Source organism: Bubalus kerabau, chromosome 13, assembly GCF_029407905.1.
Source record: "Bubalus kerabau isolate K-KA32 ecotype Philippines breed swamp buffalo chromosome 13, PCC_UOA_SB_1v2, whole genome shotgun sequence".
Classification (NCBI taxonomy): domain Eukaryota; kingdom Metazoa; phylum Chordata; class Mammalia; order Artiodactyla; family Bovidae; genus Bubalus; species Bubalus kerabau.
The window spans coordinates 46,298,183-46,321,957 of NC_073636.1; the positions used below are offsets into that span (position 1 = coordinate 46,298,183).

The 23,775-nt window shown below is 42.1% G+C and overlaps 1 pseudogene; it reads left to right on the plus strand.

The window, feature by feature from the left end:
- Positions 1-7,318: 7,318 nt before the first annotated feature.
- The window catches only part of LOC129625179 (small kinetochore-associated protein-like), a 45,811-nt pseudogene continuing 29,354 nt past the window's right edge, over positions 7,319-23,775 (plus strand).

A 23,775-nucleotide genomic window follows, 5' to 3' on the forward strand; every position in this document is an offset into this window, starting at 1 on the left:
TGACGGTGCAAAGAGAAGCCAGGGGGAGAATTGCTGAGGGTCAACAAATCCAACTTTGGCCAAACCCAGCAAGACCTGGTGTCCAGATCAGACTGTCCTACAGACTACAGATGGGGAAGCTCTCTGTGATATTTAGAAGGAAAAGCTACCATGGTGAGGCACACAGATGCAGAACTTGATTCCCGATTGGAAGACATTTCTGATAACTCCTCCTGGCATGAGCTGCTAGGAAGACATTTCTGACACCTCCTCTGGACATGAGCCGCATTCTGGGAGTGATTTCTCAGCATTTCTCGCTAGAGGCTTTGGGGAATATCAGCTTCCAAGTTCATCCAGTTTTGGCAGGATTCGGTTCCTTGTGGTTGTAGGACTGAGGTTCCTGATTTCCTCGCTGGCTCTCAGCCAGGGCTGGTCTTTGCTCCTGGAAGCCCCCAAATGTCTTCTCAGGTTTCCATGTTTCTCCATCCAGCCATGAAGGTCAGGTTTGCTTCTCAGACTTCACTTCTGCCAGCCTCTCTTGTCTCCAACCAGAGAAAATTCTCTCCTCTTAGAGGCTCATGTGATTAGATGGGCACACTGAAAATAATCCAGGGTAATGTCCATGTTTTAAGGTCTTTGACCTGAACCACATCTGCAGGGACCCTTCGGCCATGTAAAACAGTGTATAATTAGGTTGCAGGAATTAGTGATATCACTGGGATCATTCTACTGACACATCCTTCCATGATGCCATCTGTATGGCATATGAAGAGACTGCACTTCGGCCACAGCAGAAAAACTCTGGCCACTCCCTGAAATGAGGATTCAGCAGGTTTGTGGCAGAGCCCAGGGATCTGAATAGCTTACATGTCTCATTTGATTCTATAAAGGGCTTTGTCTGTATCCTACCACAAGGCCTCTAGAGAGATCTTGGGAGAATTGAGTGCTTGTGGGAATATTTGGAGAGAATAGAGATGATGCAGAGTGAGGCAGGATAAATGTTAAGAAAAATGCCATCTGATTGAAAATGAACGCACCACTAGGAACCTCACTCTGCCAAAGATTCAGCTGTACCTTTAGTTAAATTCCTGGAGGTACAAGTTGTGATGTGTTCCCTGGTGGAACAGGCTGACAGCAGAAGTCAACAGCAGGATGTGTATGGGGATGGATTCTGGAGGACTGTTGGTGAATGACAGAAATGAAGGTGACAGAAGCAGTGTTTGGGGGTCAGGTGCACCTTGGTTTACATTCAGATAAATTTCTTTGAAAAGAGTTCATGTTCATTTACCAAAACTGACTTTTGATTGATATGAAAGGTAAACATCTGTGTCTATGCTTATTTTCTAATTTAGAATATGTCTTAAATGTCAGATGCCACAAACATTTCTTGATAACATATATTAATTGTTCCTAATAATTTAATACATTCAAAAATTATGAAAAGGAACTTTGTGGAAATGTTTCTTAAAGGTTTTGGGTCTTACTTTTATATTTGGTAAAGATCTAGAAGAAGTTTGAGCTAACCAAATGTAAAGAAAGATTTTTAGTGTATGAGAGAAAAATAAAATGCAAATTGTTTAACTGGTATGACCTTGAGATGAATGCAAACATCACCACATTGTTAGTATATGGTGTGGTATTTATGCACATTATGTGGTGTGGATTTATATGCATTTATTACACTTGGAATATTTCTAATCAAATGAAGAACTGTATTGATTACAATAAATTATCTTTTGGTGAAGTCAATTCTAACCATTTGTTCTTTAATAGAAAACTTTCAGAAATAGAGAAGGTTATTACATAATAGCCCTTGGCCACTCTTCCACATCCTGTGGGATTTCACACAGCAGAAACACAATTTCTCTCCATGTCCAGGCTTGATATCTTTATATATCTGATCAAGTTCATCTCACTATTAGGAGCAACCATTAAACTAAAATGGGAACATTTATCTGTGCAAAAATCTCTATTCACCTGATGTAGATACTGAATAAAGAAGGTGAAAGGAGTTTAACAGTTTGTCTGAAGTTATAGGCATGTAATTTACATACATATATAAATATGCAAATATTATTAAAATATTTAATGTTAAATTGATGTTAGCATATATAGAGACAGGCAGATGGAGAGAGAGAAAGTCACATTCCTAGTGTCCGATGTTGAGGAATTCCAAACCAGACATTTGGAAAGAAGAGATGGTTCAGAAGATGACCAAATCCTTTGGTGTGGACTATTAAACAAATTTATCTACCATATAGCAGAGTCCTAGTAAAAAGAGAAACAATTTGTGCCACTTCGTGGATACAGAAACGGTCCAGAGCATGAAGCACTCTTCAACAAGCAGCCTGGGTCGCTTGAGCAGAAGGCGATCTGAGGGTATGCAAAGCAGAAAAAGTACAAAACAAAACAAAGTAGAAGCTCATTCCCACATTGTGTTTACCCTCAAGGAAGTGTGTATGATTGTGTTTTAGGGAGTTCTATATTATTTATTACCATTACTCTGGTTATCTGGATGAAACTGAAAGAATGTCAGGTTTACAGTAGACAGTTTGGGTTTAAGGCCAGCTAGATTGCTGGACAGGCTTGGGCAAGTTGCAGACACACTCTGAGAACCACACAAAATGATGGAAACAAGCCATCTTCAGTGCCTGGTTTATGAAGGGACTGTAAATGTCTGTGATTCATCATATAAACCCTCGCTCCTGCCTGTGTTCACTATTCGTACTTCAGTAACTCCTGTATCTTATTATAACATTGTCCTCATCTTCCAACCCTTGGCTCCTTTTGACTCCTCAAAGTGAGTTCTCGTTCATCAACACAGACCAAAGCAAGGTCTGACTGTCGGGAAAGGTCATTGTGTTTGGCAGGATGAGTCCCATTAGCTGCGGTCCACTGAACTCCAGGGGGAGAAAGTAGACAGCTTCCTCTCAGGCAGGATGAGCATGGACGCCTCCGGAGTCCTGGTGACAGCTGCATTCCTGCTGCCGTGCGACTGGGCCTCCTCCTGCGGTAGAGGACTGGGACCTGGCCCCAGCTTCACCACTGATTCTGATATGACCATGGTCAAGTTATGCAGCTTCAAGCTTGACTCTCTTTATGTGTGAAATGGAGGCCGTGACAACTCCTGTTGATGTTGGCATTGAATGGGGGAGTCCACGTAAAAATCTTCAAGCTCACACTATTTAACACAGTGCTGCCACTCGAGCAGGGCTGGTGGGTGATGGCCTCCAAACCCCATCCAAGAACATTCTGCTGTCACAGTGAGTCCCAGCCGTCCTTCGAGATGGGCACGATCATCCCCGGAGGTCAAGGGAAGAAAATGAGACTCCAGAAACTTACAGCCAAAACCAATCCCAATTTGTACAACCAGAAAATCACCTTGGGCCCAAACCCTCATTGCCCTTGAGACTGTGTGTGGAATAGTCCTCCCTTACCTGTGAGAGGGTTATGTAAAGTCCCCGCCCCATTAAGCTCAAGAGTGCCCTGACACATGGCTTTGGCCTATGAGCAACACATGGAAGCAGGTGTCACCTGTTCCCAGAAGCTTTCAGAGCTTGTGCAGGCTTTCTCCTCACCCATCCACCTGGTCCAGAGAGAGGGAAGACATGGGCATCAAGACACACAATTAATGCTCCTTTCTGCTGAGTTACCTTCCCTCAGACTGAACCATATTAAAGGCCTATTGTCTTTACCATTTAGTACCAAGAAATGATCAATCAATCATGTCCAGTTACCAATAATCTCCTGCTTATTCAATTTGCAAAGCTTCTTTGCAGTGCTTAGTGATTGGGATGAAGTGAAATTTCCATGTAACATAAATACTTGTTGTTTTCACTAAAGTTGTGTTAGCAAATGTTTCTTCCTTAGGCAGTGAACAGTGAATAAAGCTAAATGTGAATTTAATTATTTGGGATAAGGCACAATTCCACAGATTTAGCTTCAGAAACTGTTGAGATTTATTGTTATGATTATACATCTGAGGTGAATTAGTCTTTGAGTCTTAATTTTAAGAAATCCAAATTCAGAAATGAAATTGTTAGTCACTCAGTCATGTTTGACTCTTTATGACTCCATGGACTATAGCCCATCAGGTTTCTCTGCCCACAGGATTCTCCAGGCAAGAATACTGGAGTGGGTTGCCATTCCTTTTTCCAGGGGATCTTCCCAAATCTAGGGATCAAACCCAGATCTCGCGCATTGAAGGCAGATTCTTTACCGTTTGAGCTACCCAGGGAAGTCAGAAATAAAATTAGATCTGGATAATGCACATTTAGTAGATTCTGGTTTGAATGTAACTGAATCATGATGCCATGATCTGATCTGGTAACAGCATTAACCAGTTTACAGGGTAAGCTAATCAGATAATCTGATAACCCATAAAATAATCCTGTGAAGGATTCAACATTTAAAATGATGGGGACACGATATGTAAGGATTAAAGGTATCAGGTCAGAAGAAAATGACTAGTCACATGGAAAAAATGACATTTTATATAGTATCCTTGCTATGTTTAGGATTGGTCTCCTAATGTAATTTTTAAACTATAACACAAAAGGAGCTAGTAGATTTTTATATCACAATGTAAATCAGAAGATTCCTATGCCAACTGCATCACCTACAGAACGAATGAGAAAGTCTTCCTAATTTTTTTTTTGTTTGTTTTATTGTGTGATGACTTTCTGTGTTTCTCCTGCAACTGCTGTATGGGGCACTTAGGAAGCAATGGTATGAAAGTATGGTCAAAACCAGGAGCAAATAAAAAAACGCATTTTTGTTCAGCAATACAAAACATGAAATAGTAGAAACATTTGAAATATAAACAATGAATATATTGTAAACCCAAGAATACCTAGCATTCTGAAACACAAGAGCCAGTGTTTGAAAACACGCAAAAGTGACCATCAGACATGCCAGAAAGATGTGTGTGAGTGTGATACTGTAGAATATTATGCTCACTTTGCTCTTAATTTGATATTACAGAAATGGAACTTGAGCTGAAGAGGAAAGCAAGATCCATACTGACACTCCAGGATCTTACTAGCTCCTCAGAAAGGTTAGTGAAAGTCAAAAGCATTCTTTGAAATGGAGGAGTTGAAGGAGACACAGCTCCTTGAGAGGAGTAAACCTCTTCCGGAAGCAGAGGTCTGCAATGGGTGCTGGAAGGCTACCTGGACAAAAGTCATAGCGTTTGAGGTAAGAAAGGGATGAGCAGCAAAGGAGCCCAAAGGCCTCTCTCTTTCAGAATAAAATTCTGTGGAGACTTTCTCGCCCGTAGTTGATCTGGAAGTGTAGTTTCTGAGACCTTTCCAATTCAGAAGTCTAATATAATGACTCTGGCATCACAAGTCTTTTGCCCCATGTTAACTCCATTTATGCATCATCCCCTCTTCATCAGTCAACAAACATTTGCCAAACTGCTCTCAACTGCCTAAGCCTGTGAAGGCACAGAATGGAGAGATGGAAGGGGCATCATACCTCTCCTCAGCGAAGTTTCTGAAACAAGGACACGTGTGCCCTGAGGACCCCAGAGGGAGGACTGCACTCTGAGCACCTGTCTCAGAATCTGACGTGAAAGGCGCAGCCCTCAGGTGGGGCTCGCTGAGAACAGTCCTGTGGCGCCTTAGAACATGGTCTGAAAAGAGCCACGTGTGGAAGCGACTGGTACCGTTAGTCAGTTTTTACCAATGGCATACAGGGACCTGGGATTTTAGGCATTTTTAATACTCTTCTTCATAAGAGGTTTAACCACCGAGTTGAGCAAGCCAAGTACATCCCTTGATAACTATTTCATTACATGCCTCCTGCACATGATTTAATTATACATTTTGCTGGGTGGTGGTGGAAATTTTAAACATCTGATGTGTTTTGATGTGGAAGATCTCAGTGACCAAATTAGTTTTATTATCTATCCAAGTCATGTCAATACAATCAATAAATAGATGCTAAGGTCCATTAATATACAGAGATTATATAGATTATATCATAATATAATACAGGTAAAGAGATTATCTCCATAGATGATAAATAGATAGAGATGATAGGCAGGTAGATAGATGACAGGTAGAAATGAGACAGAGACAAAGGATATCCATAGCTTCCACCTGGAGTATAGGGAATTCCCTTTATTTTTGAGGGTATCCTGTGACTACACTGAAGAATCTAATTTCATCCATATATTTTGTTAAGAAAACTTTGAGGGAAATATATTAACAGTTGTCATTTCTGAGTTGTGAATATTCAGTTGTTTGCATCTCTTTCACATCTCTTTCACCTTTTTTTGTTTAGTTAGCAAATATCTTACAATTTTAAACAAATCTATTGATTTTCCAAAACAATTTTACGTTTCCATATTTACATGCAGTTGAAATAGCTTCATCTGTCACATATAAAAAGCTTTCCTAGGAAGAATGTTTCTGAAAAGTTTACTTCCCTGTCATGCTAGTTTACTCCCAGAAGCTCTCTGCAGCAGGCATTTTATGAGGAAAGAAAGATTCAGTCATAGGGAGGAATGTGGATAAACATAAATGTTAGACACTGTTAAGAGAAACAGTTACCTTAACAGTACTTGTATTTATTCATTGGGATTCAGCACATACAACCCTATAAACAGACTGGGAGCAGAGGGTTATAATACGAGGCTGTTCTGATGGGATGGGCTAGGACGAGAGTGGGAGTGGGCCAGACCCATGGAACAGAGATGTTGCCTGGTCAGGTTAAGTGCACATGGTGACTTTCAGAAAAGAACCTTTTGAGAATGCAGATCGTGTCAGAATTTTAATGTGATAACAGTGGAACTGGCACACAGAATGGACCAATAGTGGATATATTCAGTTCCTACCATGACATTCTTGAGCTGAAATTTAATCTGAGGAAGAGACAAAACTTCCATGTGTGTAGAGTCTGGCATGAGCTTGAGAGAGCATCACTTCAGATCTTCAATCCACCCCTAAGCAGGAGAGGCCAGGAGAGACTGGCTCAGGGTCCTCCTCTGGTGACTTCCTGGCTCATGAAATCTGCAGAGCCTCTAGAGACCCCAGCCAGGACACACAAGGAGGGACCATGACCTCCTGTTTGGTTCTCTGCTTGTGTCTGTGCCCTCAGGGACCAGGCAGTAATCTGCGGAGGACCAGGAGGGCCACAGAAGTGAGGGTTTAACTCACTAGAGTGTTGTGGTGCTCTGTGAGTTTTGTTGTTTTGAGAACATTTATGTAAGACTGGCCAAGGGAGCTGAGACTGCAGGTGCCAATTTTATGAATCAGATAAATCCTTACTTGTTAGCTGCAGTTGCATACATTTTCCCCTAAAGACACTGTAGCTTCCAGTTTTATTAGTAAACATGACACTGGAGATCAGGTTCTTTGTGAGGCTGGCCATGTGTCTGGCCCAGCAGTGAGTGTTGCTTGTGTCCAGACACACTCATTTCCCGTGAGCCAGCCGTTCAGGATCCATGCAGTGTCATTTGATTTGTTTGCCCCACTTTGTTCAGATATCTAGCTTTTGCCAAGAAGCCAGGAGATACTTCCATCAGGAATGCAGAGCAACAGAGCCATTCTGTGTTCTGGAATCAGACTTGGCTCCCATTGTGTGCGCCCTCAGACTTAAGAGTTAGATGCACTTGGCAATCACTTAAACCTCACAGCTTTAGTTTTCTCATCTGTAAGATGGGTAGGATGATATTCTGCATCGCCCTCAGGCCTGATGCATAGTAATCAAGAGCCAATATATGTTCATTTGGGGCATGAGAGCAGCAACAGAAAAATGTTAGCACAAGCAGTGCTTCTGTGAAGAGGAGGTCGTAATGTGACCGACCTGAGGCATGGCTGAGTTGAAGCACTCTCGGAGGGGAAGCCACCGTCCCATGAACCCTCTGCAGATTGTCTATAGAACAGTTTATTAGAGCAGCTCCTCCCCACACAGGTATCATGAAAACTCATGGCCATCCTCGTGATAAAAGCAGAGAAGAGGAAAACCACGTGGTTACCAGGACAACTTCAGAGGCTACTAACTGAGCAAGGGTTTAACTGACGTCCTTGATAGATGACAGTTTAAGGTGTAGTGAAGACATTTGAGTATGAAATATGAGTGAATCTCTCCACCCATCTGGACTTCCAGAAATGATCTCAAAGGAAATGAAAACAGCAGTCCAAAAGCACTAAATGTGGGTGTTTCCATAAGAGGAACATGAGGAGGGGAGAGTAGTGATGAGCTGGTTAAAGGAGTCTCTAATAGAACAGACACCTCATTGGAATCAACGGAAGATTGTAATAGGAATGACTGAAGAGCAGGCTGGGAGGGAGAGAGGTTTGTGGTTACGTGAAGATTGTCAGGGAGCATAAGCCCAAAGTCCTTTGTCCTAAAACGTCTATGGTTTACCATACTTTCATGCTGATTTCCCATTTCTTTGGACATTTCACCCACAGTGTACTGACATCATTCCGCTACCAAAGTTCATAGCTGGGATTGTTCCAAAGCCTCAGATCAAGATGCACAGTTAGGACTGACATCATTATCATTGCAAATTATGAGTTTTTACCTTCTGACCCTCAATTTAGATAATCGCCTGTGGACTAGAGGGCTTTTGTGAAGTCCAGGGTCCAATAGAGAAGCTCCACACCCCTTTGGAACAAACCAGTAGAGGAGCAGATGCACTGAGAGGGGCCCAGGAGTAGTCTGGCTTTGCCCATGTGGGGCATGGTCTCTCCCGTGGGGAGAGTGTACAATGTGTTGCCCCCTAGGAGTGCCGAGCCTTGTCACAGAGACCCATCTGGAGCACTGAAAGTCCATGAAATCAGGAAGACAGTACACAAAATACAGCAAAGTCCTAACCTGTAATAAACATGCTGTTTTGTTTGTGAGTCAGTCATTTGAAAAGAGGATCAATAGAAACATGGGACGGTCCAGAATAAGACGGGTCATCTGTGTCTGAATGTGAGACCAGACAGGTCCTGCTTGAACAATTTGGGAGGAAAATCATGTGAAAGTTAAAAGATGTGAAACATGACTCCTGACTCAGACTATGTGAAAGACAATAGCATAGAGGAAACACCAGGTCTTCCCTGCGGCCATGGGGCAGTCTTGACCTGCCACAGGGGCCGTAACTCCATCTGGTGAGTCGTGACTTGCTCTTAGTGAACTCCCAGCCATCAGATGCCCGCCTGTGCACTGGTTTGAAAAGTTGAGATAATACTGAGACCTGCTCACAGCCATGCCCCTTAGGGAATCAGAGGACAAGAGAATGCCGCTTACTCTGCTGTTAGCATTATTACACTTGTTATGAAAGAAACGCAGTGTCTGTCAGATTATTCTTCTGCTCGCTCCTGCCTCGGGTGGGAAGCCTGAGCACTTGTCTGTATCCACATATGTGACCAAGACTCATGGGAGTGGGTATGTGTGAGGGAAAAGAAGCATGAGCTATGATATATGTTTAGAATGTTAAGAAAGGATCAAATGGAAGAACTTTTGAGTCAAGATGTGAAACTGAAATTTTCAGAAACTGAACTCTCAGGCCAGTTTCCGGCAGGGAGATAAAAATCCGAGTAACGCTCAGCATCCAGCTTCAGATCCGACAATTCGGGTACTCGCAGGCCTGTGTTTCTGAGAGTCCCTGGGAGGAGGAGCCCCCAGTCTGGTGAGGTCCAGCTCTTCAGAGGGCGTGGCCATACCAGACACACTGCTCATCAGCATTTACATGCGGTTCATTGGCACTGCAGAACGGAAGGTCCCAATTTTGTTCAAAAAGAAAGAGCCACCGCCTTGTAAGATGCCACCATCTGGTTAGCTCGTGCAAGTTCATGGTGCTCTGTCTCACTTTCTTTCCAGTAGAGCACCATATTCCGCATTGACAAGGAGGCCTTCCTGCTCTGCTGCGCCAGCCAATTTTTTCTCTTTTTTAGCCATTAGCAGGGAGGGTGTCCTTGTGGTGCCAAGAGAGAGCATCCAGGGCTGTAATTTTTCCAAATTGCTGGTTTTGTTTAGCAGAATGGAGTTGGCTGTCCACAGCGATCCCGACAGCACCATGGGGGATGTTTAGACCCGCAAAGCAATTAGGAGACTCTCAGAGGAAATCCCACATGCAGCTGATCTCCTGTGAGAGCCAAGCTGGTGTCTCAGAACCAGGTCACACAGAAAGGCTTGTCGACCTTCAGCTTGGATCTGCTTTTTCGTCTGTTCCTGGAGGGTCACTCTGCCCCACGCGGCTCATGGGCCCCTTCCCCTTTGGCCCCTCTCCTTGGGTCCTGAGGAGGGGAACTGACCAGCTCCCCACTGTGTCTTGTTAGGTCTGTGCCTCCCAAAGGCTGACACTCTTCGTTCTGGCACATGCACCTCTCTCAGAGATCAGCATTTTCTGCTTGTCAAATTCCTGCCGATGGTTCATGATCCAATTCAAGTATCATCTGTTTTTAAAATTAAAAGACCCCTGCTCCTTGGAAGAAAAGCCATGGCAAACCTAGGTAGCATATTGAAAAGTAGAGACATCAGTTTGCCAACAAAGGTCCATCTAGTCAAAGCTATGGTTTTTCCAGTAATCATGTACAGATGTGAGAGTTGGGCCATAAAGAAGGCTGAGTGCCAAAGAACTGATGCTTTTGAACTGTGGTATTGGAGAAGACTCTTGAGAGTCCCTTGGACTGTGAGGAGATCAAATCAGTCAATCCTGAAGGAAATCAACCCTGAATATTCATTGGAAGGACTGATGCTGAAACTCCAGTACTTTGCCCACGTGATGTGAAGAGCCAACTTTTTGGGAAAGATACTAATGCTGGGAAAGACGGAAGGCAGGAAAAGGGGGTGACAGAGATGGTTGGATGGCATCACCAACTCAAAGGACATGAGTTTGAGCAAACTCTGGGAGATAGTGAAGGAGAGAGAACCCTGGCATGTTGCAGTTCATGGGGTCGCAAAGAGTTGAACACTACTGAGCGACTGAACAACAATTTGTAGTTACCCTAGCCATAAAATTAAAAGACACTTACTCCTTGGAAGAAAAGTTATAACCAACCTAGATAGCATATTGAAAAGCAGAGACATTACTTTACCAACAAAGGTCCGCCTAGTCAAGGCTATGGTTTTTCCAGTGGTCATGTATGGATGTGAGAGTTGGACTGTGAAAAAAGCTGAGTGCCAAAGAATTGATGCTTTTGAACTGTGGTGTTGGAGAAGACTCTTGAGAGTCCCTTGGACTTCAAGGAGATCCAACCAGTCCATTCTAAAGGAGATCAGTCCTGGATGTTCTTTGGAAGGAATGATGCTAAAGCTGAAACTCCAGTACTTTGGCCACCTCATGCGAAGAGTTGACTCATTGAAAAAGACTCTGATGCTGGGAGGGATTGGGGGCAGGAGGAGAAGGGGACGACAGAGGATGAGATGGCTGGATGGCATCACCAACCCGATGGATGTGAGTTTGGGTGAACTCCAGGAGTTGGTGATGGACAGGGAGGCCTGGCGTGCTGCGATTCTTGGGGTCGCAAAGAGTCAGACACGACTGAGCGACTGAACAACAATTTGTAGTTACCCTAATTTCCCCAACAAGTTCCTTGGTCATGAATGTTCGTTACATAGAATCCACAGGTGCCTTGATCCCAGACACCCAGCCTCCGGAACAGTGAAGGGTCCCTCCTGGATGTCAGCTGCCTGCCTGTGGTGTCCTACTGGAGCATCCTGGGTGGGCTGAGACAGGAGTCAAGCTCTGTTCTTTCAACACAGTGTTGTCTAAACTCACACCTTCCATGAGAGACTCTTGGTCTCCAGTCTGTCATGAGGCTATAACACAATGTCCTTTATAGGGGAAGACAGTTGGCAGCTGATAAAGGTTTGAAATCCAGGTCTGAGTGTGAGGCCAAGCAGTTGCCCATCTGCTTTTTGCTGCCCAGTCCCTTTCTAGTCTCTCCCAGTGGACAAGAGGACCCTAGATGAGGCAAACAGGTATGTGTGGACACAGATGAGTCTCCACTTAAGACTCTATGCCTTGTGAACAAGAGTCAGGTTACTGAAGTGACAAAGATCTTTGGTACCTGAATAAAGACTGCATGGGTCCTTCTGCCCCACTGCAAGCAAAAATAATAATAGATTGTCTAGTCTATTTCACCCATTTAAAAAACCACACTGCCTTTTTCTTACTGTTATATTTAAGATATGATAAATATCACATAAATATTTTAAAAGATCCACATAAAGTTGACAAAAATAGCAGTAGCTGCTGTTTATTAAGCATCTTCTATGCATAAGCCACTGTGCTAGGAACTTGAGAGATGGTTTCTCAGATCTTCCCAGTAGCCTGGTATGGTGATTATTGTTATACTCTGTGTTATAGAGGAGCAGGCTGAGCATCATCAATTAAGTGAAGAGCTGAAAATCAAACCTGCTTCTTCTAGGTTTAAAGGCAGTGTCACACCTGGATGGGTTTCCTTGATGTGTTCCTGGGCAGTAAGGTTAAGCCCACAGGAAGTCGGCAGCTTACCGGAAGGTTGAAGAAGCCAGACACCTGATGTGCCTCACTTTGGAAGGACTGAAGTCCACCTTGAGGAGACGGCTCCCAAGACCCAAGCTCCATTGGCCTTACACCGGTAAGGGGCCTCGGGATGTTCAACTTCATTGTCCTGCAGACGTGTGAGTAGATAGATGCTTTGTCAGTGTGGAATGTGTGTGTGTTGATCTAAAGTAAGGGGAGACACCGCAGTCCTCTGACTGTGCCCCAGTGTGAGGAAGTGTATCCTGGACCAGGAGGCAGCCCCAGGCGTCGCGTGTGTGTGCTCAGCACTGGTCTCCCAGCCACCTGGGCCCCTGCTCCTGCTTTGGCCTATTGGAGAAGTTGGGTTTTATTTAGGGAGATATGAGGTTATTCCAAAATAGTTGAGTTTTGTGGGGAGGGTAAAAGCAGTTGTGAGAATATTAAATTTCCATAGGACATATTAAGTGCAACAGACTGTACAGGGTTCTCTCGTGGGTGAGATTCCTTAGACTGTGAGGATGAGTGGAGGTTATCAGGACTGGGCACGTTACATCATTGAAGATGAAGGTGAGAAGTATTAATAAATATTCCAAGAACTCAGGGATTCCATAGAAAAAGAAAACAAGCTCTGATAAAAGATACTGGCTCATGAAAAGTATTTTATGCAAAAGGACTCTGAATAAAACTAGGAAAAGGGTGAAAATCATTCACCAATACTGAAATATATGGGAAAAGTCCCTCTTTTTATTATCAAAAGTGCTTAAAACCCCACTGGGCAGAAAGAGTTCAGTCCATCTGTTCCTTTGTCCCTGGAAACAGAGCCAGTAAAAGCCAAAGAAAGCATTCTCTGTCTACATTTGGAAAAGGAAGAGGCCTCGAGGTAAGTTTTCCTGCTGTTACTGTGAGACTACAACCCTGGAGCCTCTTGTGAGGAAGAGGTTTCAAGGTAGGTTTTCCTGCTTTTACCATAAGACTGTAACCCTGGAGCCTCTTGCAGGCCTGAATCCAGGTTCAGTGTCTTTTTATTCGGTTAACTGTTCAGAGGTGGGGGGGCCTATAGAATAAAAACACTGGTTAAGCTGAGATAATATTCTGGGCTTCTTTTGCTAAAATGTGACAGCACTAAATGTGTTACCATACTTTCATAATTTTAAAAAAAAAGTTGTTATCCCTTTTGGCGGGGGAGGGGGGATAAAAGGGGACTTTTATCTTAAAAAACAAAATGTTACCATTAATGTTAAATGTTTTTTTAAAAAAGGGAATGTAAAGATGGATATAAAGATGCCTGATCCTGTTACTCCTGCATAAAATCCTTAGCAGATTAAAAAACTTTCAGATTAAAGAATAAGATTCAAAACTGAAAAAAAAAAAGTGCTAAAATATTTAGGGTCTTCACTCAAGTGCATATGAAAATGACTGATGTTTATGGAATTACAGAAGCACAGAGCCATGTTTTGTACCTTCATTCTTTCAGTCATCAAATTGGACATGGCAGTGATTCTGGGCAGGCTCGCTGCCACTGACCCACCTCACTCATTCCTACCACATGCACCTTCTTCACTTTGCAATCCATGTACACATTGTAGTGAGAGATTTCAATTTCTTTTTTATCTGTTTGTTAGATGCATACATGAAAAGTGGGATTTGGTTTTTTAAAAATTTGGTGATTGCTCTGTTTGTTTACAAGGAATACTGTTTTGTAATATTTTTTCTTGTAAATTTTTTATGGTTTTGCTTTCAGAGTAAAAAAGCAAAACCATTTAAAAAAAATTAAGCTAGGCTTTAGTACGTGAACCAAGAACTTCCAGATGTTCAAGTTGGATTTAGAAAAGGCAGAGGAACCAGAGATCAAATTGCCAATATCCACTGCATCACAGAAAAAGCAAGAGAACTCCAGAAAAACATCTACTTCTACTTCACTGACTATGCTAAATCCTTTGACTGTGCGGATCATCACAACTGTGGAAAATTCTTAAAGAGATGGAAATACCAGACCACCTTACCTCTCTTCTGAGAAATCTGTATGCAGGTCAAGAAGCAACAGATAGAACCGGACATGGAACAATAGACTGGCTCCAAATCAGGAAAGGAGTACATCAAGGCTGTATATCATCACCTTGCTTATTTAACTTGTATGCAGAGTACATCATGCGAAATGCTGGACTGGATGAAGCATAAGCTGGAATCAAGATTGCCGGGAGAAATACCAGTAACCTCAGATATGCAGATGACACCAACGTTATGGCAGGAAGTGAAGAGGAAGTAAAGAACCCCTTGATGAAAGTGAAAGAGGAGAGTGGAAAAGCTGACCTTAAACACAACATTCAAAAAACTAAGATCATGGCATCTGGTCCCATCACTTCATGGCAAATTGATGGGGAAACAATGGAAACAGTGACAGGCTTTATTTTCTTGGGCTCCAAAATCACTGCAGATGGTGACTGAAGCCATGAAAGTAAAAGATGCTTGCTTCTTGGAAGAAAAGCTATTCCGAACCTAAACAGCATATTGAAAAGCAGAGACATTACTTTGCCCAGAATGGTCTGTATAGTCAAAGCTATCGTTTTTCCAATAGTCATGTATGGATGTGAGATTGGACCATAAAGAGAGCTGAGCGCCAAAGAATTGATGCTTTTGAACTGTGGTGTTGGAGAAGACTCTTGAGAGTCCCCTGGACTGCAAGGAAATCCAACCAGTCCATCCTAAAGGAAATAAATCCTGAATATTCATTGGAAGCACTGATGCTGAAGCTGAAACTCCAATACTTTGGCCACTTGATTTGAAGAACTGACTCATTTGAAAAGACCCTGATGCTGCACAAGATTGAAAGTGGGAGGAGAAGGGGACGACAGAGGATGAGAGGGTTGGATGGCATCACCAACTTGATGGACCTGAGTTTTAGCAAGCTCCAGGAGTTGGTGATGGACAGGGAAGCCTGGCGTGCTACAGTCCATGGGGTTGCAAAGAGTCGGACACAGCTGAGCAACTGAACTGAGCCGAACTTTGCTTTCAGAGTAGTTTTAGTCTCATTGTGCAAGTCGAAAAATGTTATTTTATTTTCAGGAAGACTTTGTGTTGAATTGCTATTATTTATTCCAAAATTGTTTGGTAGATTTTACCAAAAAAGACATCTGGAGTTGGAATTTTATTTCTTTAGTGGAATCATGGTTACTCTGGTCATCTCTTCTTGGGTGAGACTGCATAATTTCTATTTAATCTATCAAATATATTGCCTTACAATTTTTTAATATTCTTTTATCTTTTAAGTGCTAATAAGGTCTATGGTGAGCTCACACTTTTACTGATAATATTGGAAATTTGTGCATTTTTTTTTCTTGATCACTCTAGCTAGACTTTTAATAATCTTCTTAATCTTCTCAAAAGGTCAGTTTTGGTTTAACTGATTTTCTCTAAGTTTCTGTTTTCTTTTCACTGATTTTTGTTCTTTATAATTTTGGGGGTATGGAATTAGCTTTTCTTTTTTCTAATATCAAAATTTGGAAACTTACACCACTAATTTGAGACTATGCTTCATTTTCTAATGTAAGCATTTCATGAATTAAAGCCCCCTCCAGGCACAACTTTAGGTGCATCTCACCCAGTTTCATAAATTCTGCTTCATTTGTATTCAGTTAAGATATCCTGTAACTTCCCTGAGATTTCTTCATTGGCTCTTGGATTATATAAAAGAATATTGTTTAATTTCCAAGTTTTGGGATATTGCCAAGATACCTCTGTGTTTCTGCCATTTTTAGTTTAATTCTGTTGTGCTCAGAGAACGTACTTAGTATAATTTCAGTGCCTTTACATGTTTTGATATCTGTTTCATGGCCAAGAGGACAGACACTCTGTCCTCAAATGTGTCATGTGCCCCTCACGATCACATGGTTCCTCCGCTTTGGGTGGCATATCCTACAGAATGTTGACCAGGTGAAGTCAGCAGGTTGGTACTGTCCAGGGCTTCCATGCTCTCATGTTTTGTGTGTCTATTTATTCTATCAGTTACTGAGAACAAGGTGTTCAACCCTCTGGAAATGATTTTGAATTTGCCTATTTTCCTTTTCAGTTCTATCAGATTTATCTTGAATCTTTATGATTAGTTCCATGAACATTAATCACATTAATTCTTCTTAAAAATTATCTGTTTTTTATATAACATCTCTCTTTACATAATAATAGACTTGTTATACAGCCTACACATTTAATGTTTATACCTTAGATATACATGTTTAAGTATTTAAAATAATGCTTCATAATTTTAGTACAGTTTTCAAATACATAATAAAATATATAAATAAAAACACATACATCTAATGCAATTTTAAAGTAGTTTCTGATTTGAATATAAAACTGACAACTTTGAATACCTTGAAAATTATATCAAGGTACACATTAAGATGAAATGTTCTTCTACTTGATCCTTCTTAACAAATCTTCCTGCATTTCACCCAAGCAGGTCATGTATCACAAATATGTAATTGAAAAATTGTTTCTGCACTATAATTATTCAAGAAATTGATAACTAAGAGACCATTTAATCAGTTAAAAATCAAATTTGCAATGATAGACCTGAAGCAATTCAGAAAATAATCACTATAGCATCAAATCTGAATTCTGAAAAAGCATTTGGGATTCAGACAGCTTATTAATGGCTGTTATTTAGTCTGTTTGAATGTTAGCGAATGTACTTACATTTATACTACCTGTAAAAGTTACAAAACTGCCTTTATTTCTCTCAGAAGCTGGATTTGAGATGAGATTTATTTTCTTTCTTCAGGACCATACTACTCTTGCCTCGCAACAGTGGTCCTCTGTCTGCACTGACCGCAGCCCTGAGCATGAGCACGTGGGAACAGTAACAAAATTCTGGGTCTAGACGGTGGGATGGGTCATCGCAGGCGGTGGGATTTGAGATGTGGTTCACTTTCCTTTTAAACACATCGACACTCCTCTCGACTCTGTTACTGTTCTCACATGCTCACATCCAGGACTGCACTCAGTGCAGACAGGACCACTGCTGAGAGGCAAGAGTGGTGTGGTCCTGAAGAAAGACCCCAGCAGGCTTGTGACCCAAGTCGCTGTGACCCAAGCTCCTATGACACCCACACGTTTAACACTGCTGGAGAAGATGGATGTACCCTGACATGCTGGCAAGTCTTCTTCCAGTCACTCCTGGGGCCTGCTTTGCCTGGTCCACTGGACTTACGAAGAGGTGGGTTTGTTGGTCTGGAGTGGAGGTCAGTGGAATAACTTGAGCTCCAGAACAGAGCTTGCCATCAAAAGAGAGGAACTTGCCAAGGGGACAGAAGGAAGCTTGAATGCAGAAGAAACATGTAGGAGGGGTACATGAGAAGGAAATTTTTAACATAGAAGCCTGATCATGGATTTGCCCAGATCTTTCTTACATGCCTAAAGCAGTTAGACTCTTACCAGTGCCTGCTGCTGCTGCTGCTAAGTCGCTTCAGTCATGTCTGACTCTGTGCGACCCCATAGATGGCAGCCCATCAGGCTCCACCATCCCTAGGATTCTCCAGGCAAGAACACTGGAGCGGGTTGCCATTTCCTTCTCCAATGCATGAAAGTGAAAAGTGAAAGTGAAGTCGCTCAGTCGTGTCCAATTCTTAGTGACCCCATGGACTGCAGCCTACCAGGCTCCTCTGTCCATGGGATTTTCCAAGCAAGAGTACTGGAGTGGGGTGCCATTGCCTTCTCCATTACCAGTGCCTACCTGTAGGTAAATAGCTTCAAACCACAGTGCCCCAGCCTGCGTATTGGCAAGGGGCTTGGTGGAGGCCCTTGTCCAGTGTCCGATGTTTAAACTCCCCACAGCACCCTCTAAGTCTGTGCAATTCCTCAAATTCACAACAGCCCATGGCAGCGTTTCACCCTCAGACACTTCTGAGGAGCAGCATCTTCACAGGGAGCCAGGATCTGCCAGCTCTGACCATCACGTGGTAGTTTTGGTTGACGGCAGAGGTCAGATGGAATGAATTGCCCTCCTCTTCCAGAGGTCAGCCCTTCATATGCTTGAAACCCTGCTGCACCTCCACCAATTCTCCATGTCCCCTTCCACAACAAGCTCAGTTGTCCATGTTCTTTCAACACTCAAAACATTCACCATTCCGGCCACTGCTATAAAAACCCTACTTTGTCCATGTCCTTATTAATGTGTGATGCTGGGAACTAAAGAAGTATCTTTCTCTGTTGTCTGGGAAAGGTAGAGGAAAAGAATCAGTCTCTTCCTAAACAATGCTTCTAGAAAAATCAGCGTTTATTATTGGGGTCATTGTACACTATTACATCAGAGCAGGTGATAAACATGATTCCACCCCTTTGTGTTTTCAGAAGAACTCCAGAGACAAAGCTCTCATGTGCTTCAGAAAGGTTACATGATGAGGAGGAAGAAAATGTCGAGAATTCCATTTTATTTCCTCACTCCTACATTTTTTACTTTTAAGAAAATAGTTTTTTCAACTCCCAAAGGAAGTAGATAACAAAAATAATTCTCAGAAATTTTTGTCCCGAATGCTATGACTGGATAATTTTTTTACTTTAGAAAGGATTTTTGAGAAGTACATAACCAAATGCACATTCTGAGCACCTGAAGAGACACCGTTTTTCTGTTACACATACATATTAATAGGAACCTTTATAGAATACTGTATCCATTGAACTATATCTTCATTAAATCTGAGAAATGTAAAAATCCCCATCCTTGAATAGGTCATCATTTCAAGAAACGTGAATTACGCCAAATGTTGACTTTTTTAAATAATATTAAGCTGATAAAAATCAGTGTTCTTTCATTGCTCTGCAAAATGTACCTTCTACCTCCAAACCAGTAATTGTATCAAGATAAGGAAGGAGACAGTGCTGAGTGACAATGGGGAGAATTCTGCATAGCGCAGGCTCTGGAGTTGCACAGGACTGCCTCAGAATTGCAGCTTTCCCATTTAGTAGTTGTATGAAATTGGGGAAATTACTTAACAGCTTTAGGACTTCATTTTCCTACGTCAGACAGAGGCAATGAAGAGGATTCTGCTGTAATGATGTACAAAACTTCTCAGAAGACATCCGTCACCATAAGCAGCACCCAGCACCCCTGTCATTTCCTATAATGAAGGCCTGGGCTAATGCTCACCCTCCAAGCCTCCCTGCATCTGTGTGACTAGCACAACTAAGAAACGCTGGGAAGTTTGCAGAAAGGCCTTTCTCATGCATGCGCACCAGGCTATAGGCTACTGCCCATGCCTGAGTTTGCCTTCAATACAAATGCCTTCCTCTTTCAAAATATACTGTTTTTTACCCCAAAAAAACGAACTGTAAGTAGAAACCCAGATGGGCAAATGTAGAGCACAGCATAAGCCAAACCCTGGCCACTCAGAGCAACCCCAGGTACAGAGAACACCAGCATCACCTGGAGAGTGTTAGGAACACAGATTCTCCCTTATCAGCTTTACTAAGGCATCCATTGCCCAAGAGATGGATGGGTGTACCCGAGCCTAAGCCCTTGTGGTCTGGACGCCACCCTGCACGTGATGAAGAGGATAACAGAACAAGACGGCGTGTGGGCTCCCGGAGCAGCCCAAGTGAGAGCCATGTGGCGAGAGCTGGTGGAACCCCTCACTTTACACACAAGGGAACTGTCAAAAAAAATTGCTTTGCACAGACCTGAACCCTTGAAAACTGGATCCCAATTCTACATGATTTTTGTAGAATGATAATTCTGCTGAGGGACACGTGGAAGAAAGAGGATTGAAGAAACAAAACCAGAGGATAAGTAACTTCAGTTTAAATCCCCTGTGTCTACTCAGCACTAAATACCAAACTGAGGTCCATGGAGATGTCATCCCTCTTCTTCACCAGAGGATCTCTGTGCCTGACACCGAGTGTAGGAAGCAGTGTTGGATGCACGAACTGGAGCCAAGGAACAGGAAGTAAGAAAGCTTCCTGGCATTTACAGTGGAATAGTAGATCTTTCAGCTTCTAGGAAGGATCTGTGGAAGAGTTTGCTGGTAGCAAGAATACTGGGAGATTTGTGCAGACTGATTAATTGAACATTTAAAAGCTTGTTTTCATGTACAGTTTACTCAATTTATATAAGCAATTACCGAATTTGCATGTACAAATGGATGCAGCTGCAAAGCCTAAGGTATTTTTTTTTTCATTGGATCTACTAAATTTGAATCAGAAAATAGGTTTAAAAGTCGCATTTGGCATAGCTCTCTGCTAATGATAAACACAGCCCAGCATCCTGTACTCTTGAACAAGGTTACCGGGAAGGTCACTTACAGCAAATAAACTAATAGGATTTGAAATGCATGAAATCCTGTTTTACAGTTAAAATGCAAGAAGAGAACGGATCTTAATCACTTCCTACCTTGATCAACTCCCAACGCCTGCCTCAATGATTAGTTACATAGAAATAGGCCAGAGGAGTTCAGCAGCAATCCAGTGAAACGTGTTTACAGTAATGACAATAACACACAGTTCGAGTTGTTGTACAAAGTTGATGCTATTTTATTTCCATTTTTTTTCTCAATTTCACAAGGGAGTTTAAAGGATGGGCAAGAATTTTAAGGCTGTGGTAGATAAAACTATCAAAATTTGACTAGATTCATACTGAGAAATTTTGACTATGTCTCCCTAATTTTTCTGAGCTCTTTCTCTGGTACTGACATTTTGCACTGCATAAAAGTGGCTTCATGTATAAATAAGAAAAAGGATGTTGTTTTTAAGTACTGATTTCTTCTGAGCAAAGAGAATTTTATGGTGGTCACCTCCCAACTCTTAAACCTCTAAAATCTTGACCAGATATTGAATGTACAAGGTTATTAGTAAATACACATTCTTGGGAGTTTCTTCATGTCCTAATAGTAAGTTAATACAGAAAGCATCTGTCTGATAAATTTTAATGTCATTTGTACACAGACAGGAGTGATGATCTTGGTTTTCTTTTGAGGCTTTCCAAACCATACTGAAGTGCTCCAACATTGGTGTATTTTAAATTGTGTCAGGCATTGTAAGCTGAAAGGGTTGCTTTTCCCTGTTGTAAATCCAACATAGCTTTTTCATCCCAGATAGTTCTAACATTTTTATCTTCATTAAAGTACATCAGACAGGGTTGAGGTGACAGAGACTCCCAACCAGATGAAACAAATCCAATAAAGTTCAACTTCTTTGAGGCATTGCCACAAAACCCAAACTGCCCTTATGAGAATATATAAGGAAATTTGTTCCTGCAAGCTAACAAGGAGGTTCTATCTTACTGTTTTTCTTGATTTATAAATTTCCTTAAAAATCTTTGACCTTGGAGTCCCATAACCTTGCCTTTAGGATTTCGTGAACTCCATGTTTCCCTCTGATGAAAGCATTTCCTATGTAGTGGAATTCAGCAACAGCCCACCTCCACAGAATGATTTGACATCTTCTAGTAGTCCATCCAGAGAAGGCAATGGCACCCCACTCCAGTACTCTTGCCTGAAAAATCCCATGGACGGAGGAGCCTGGTAGGCTGCAGTCCATGGGGTCATGAAGAGTCGGACACAACTGAGCGACTTCACTTTCACATTTCACTTTCATGCACTCGAGAAGGAAATGGCAACGCACTCCAGTGTTCTTGCCTGGAGAATCCCAGGGACGGGGGAGCCTGATGGGCTGCCATCCATGGGGTCGCACAGAGTTGGACACAACTGAAGCAACTTAGCAGCAGCAGCAGCAGTAGTCTAGACATAAGTGAGGCTTAGCTGACTTCCGTGTGGAAGCACACACTCATACTCTGTATGTTAGTGTTTCACTTACATCACTGAGATTTCTCACTGCCATTGTTTCTCATAACAGTGGCTGTGTGAGTGCTCACAGGTGTGCCTGGCTTGTGTGGTCTCTGCTCATATAACTTGCAGCACAGCTCTGCAGTATAGGTAGTATGATTATCCCCACTCGAGAGATGAGAAAATGCAAGTCACTTGCAGGATTCACATCTAATAAATGACTGGTTGATGATCTAGGAAATGAGATTGAAACCCACTTATCTCAGCTGCATAACCAACAACAGCTAGGGTTATACTCGGGGTCACTGGATGTTAAGTCCGGGCACTACTGTTACCTAGGTTTCTAGGATTGGCTTCTGGTGTATATAGTTTCTCATATAGTAGTGTAAAAGTTAGGCTTTTTAACTGCTAAAGTGTGTCCCAACTGAAAAATCATAAAGAGAATCTAATAAAAGCAATAAAATGCATTTAAAAAAAAAAAGTTCTTTGGGCCCTTTAGATTATTATTCTGAATTTTATATCTCACCTTTAAATAATTAGATTTAAAATGTTTCACAGATTGGCTTGTATATGGTCTATATCTCTGTAAATCTTCTGACAATTATGCTGGCTTTAAAAGTGTATATTCTTGGTTTTAACTTACCTTATCAAGAGAGTCTCAATTCCATTATTCCTAATTAAAGCTACTAGTTGAATTCTGAAGCACAGCACCTGGCATCCAACCATGTACTTTAAAGTCCTTGTCTCCACTTCAACCCCTCGTAGTGAGAGCCGCACCCTGAGGTTCCAGCAGTGGTCAGCAGCTGGGTCAGACGCAGGAAGCTGCAGCCCGTGGGTGCCCTCTGAGGCAGTTTCTAATTTTAGCTTCAGTTTGTGTCTGGGAACTACATCCCAAAGTGTTTTAAAACATCTTTGCTTATCCCCTACTGCTTTCATTTACTTATACCTAGTTTAGCATCATCATTAGTCTCTTTAAAAAAGAAGAACAGAAAGAGCAGGATTGTGGTAGGCAGGTTAGAAAAAATGACGGACTGACATTTGGAACTAATTTACATGAGGACTATTTGAATGCAACTACCTGTGACTCTATCCTACTTGCTTCTTCTCTGAAAACCATGGCCTGTGGCTATAGCCCTGGCCTCAGGCTGACACAGTCCTGATTCCTCTGCTCCCATGGCCACCAAGGTGGCTCGCCTAGACTTCATCACAGGTCAGCCACTGCTGCTGACTGACTGTGTCCAATAGCAACTCAAAAGCGTTAAGCCTCTGGGAATTAAAATAAGGTTGTCCGTGATTCTCCTGATCTTTTGAACCAAATCCCTCTTTGAAAGGAAGCTCACCAACTATCACTCTGATGACTGCATGTAGAAATGAGCCAAGACCAAGCTTCATGGACCCAATCCATTAAATCAGCATCAACCAGATAGAGCCATTTCTTCTATATTGCCTGCAATAGAATATATTCAGAGCACTTCATATTTCACTGTAATTATCAACAAAATGATTTTCATTGAATTTCATTTCTTCTCTTAATAAAAAGAGCCTTCAAAATGAATAATACAAAATTTTCTGCTC